This window comes from Leopardus geoffroyi, chromosome D3 (genome assembly GCF_018350155.1).
Source record: "Leopardus geoffroyi isolate Oge1 chromosome D3, O.geoffroyi_Oge1_pat1.0, whole genome shotgun sequence".
Classification (NCBI taxonomy): domain Eukaryota; kingdom Metazoa; phylum Chordata; class Mammalia; order Carnivora; family Felidae; genus Leopardus; species Leopardus geoffroyi.
The window spans coordinates 46893330-46894295 of NC_059339.1; the positions used below are offsets into that span (position 1 = coordinate 46893330).

At 43.3% G+C, this 966-nt stretch overlaps 1 non-coding gene across 1 annotated transcript; it reads right to left on the minus strand.

Moving 5' to 3' along the window:
- Positions 1-562: 562 nt before the first annotated feature.
- Positions 563-666, minus strand: LOC123588661. Its single transcript, XR_006707964.1, has one exon. It is a non-coding gene; the product is annotated as a U6 spliceosomal RNA (small nuclear RNA).
- Positions 667-966: the final 300 nt, after the last annotated feature.

Below are 966 nucleotides of genomic sequence, written 5' to 3' on the forward strand. Positions count from 1 at the left end.
AGTAAGACATTGTCAAATGTGATGATAGCAGATATTCTTATCTTGTTCTCGACTTTAATGGGAGAATCTGACCATGAAACATGAATATTTTATTTTATTATTTTTTAAATATATTTTTTAAGTTTAGGGGCGCCTGGGTGGCTTGGTCGGTTGAGCGTCCGACTGCGGCTCAGGTCACGATCTCACCGTCCCTCATCGTCTCATGAGTTCGAGCCCTGCGTCGGGCTCTGTGCTGACAGCTCAGAGCCTGGAGCCTGTTTCAGATTCTGTGTCTCCCTCTCTCTCTGCTCCTCCTCTGTTCATGCTCTGTCTCTCTCTGTCTCAAAAATAAATAAACGTTAAAAAAAATTAAAAAAAAGTTTATTTATTTGAGAGAGTATGCACGTGTGCGTGAGGGAGAAGCAGAAAGAGAGGGAGAGAGAGAATCCCAAGAAGGCTCCTCACTGTCAGCACAGAGCAAGACTTAGAGCTCAAATCATGAACCATGAGATCATGACCTAAGCCAAAATCAAGGGTTGGATGCCCAACCAACTGAGCCACCCAGACGCCTCAAACACGAATAAAAAATATGGAACGCTTCACAAATTTGCGTGTCATCCTTGCGCAGGGGCCATGCAAATCTCTGTATCGTTCCAATTTTAGTATATGTGCTGCTGAAGCGAGCACTCAGAAAATGAATTTAAGTGGACTTTCATTTGAAAACAGTTGTATTTCCGTATAGTGTCTTTTATGTATTACGTAATGAATTAAATGGAATCCAGTGACAAAGTATGGCTGGCGTCCATAACTAGGGATGCAGAAGGCCCCTTTCTCTGGTCTCTGATAGGACCTTTCTCTTCTCTCTGACACTTGCGCTAATGGACCTTGAGAGTTGCATACTAAAGGTGCATACAAGGACTTTTACTTGTGCATACTGAGGGCTGAATAGGTTCCCAGGATGCCATATATGCTCTTGGGAAGTTGTGG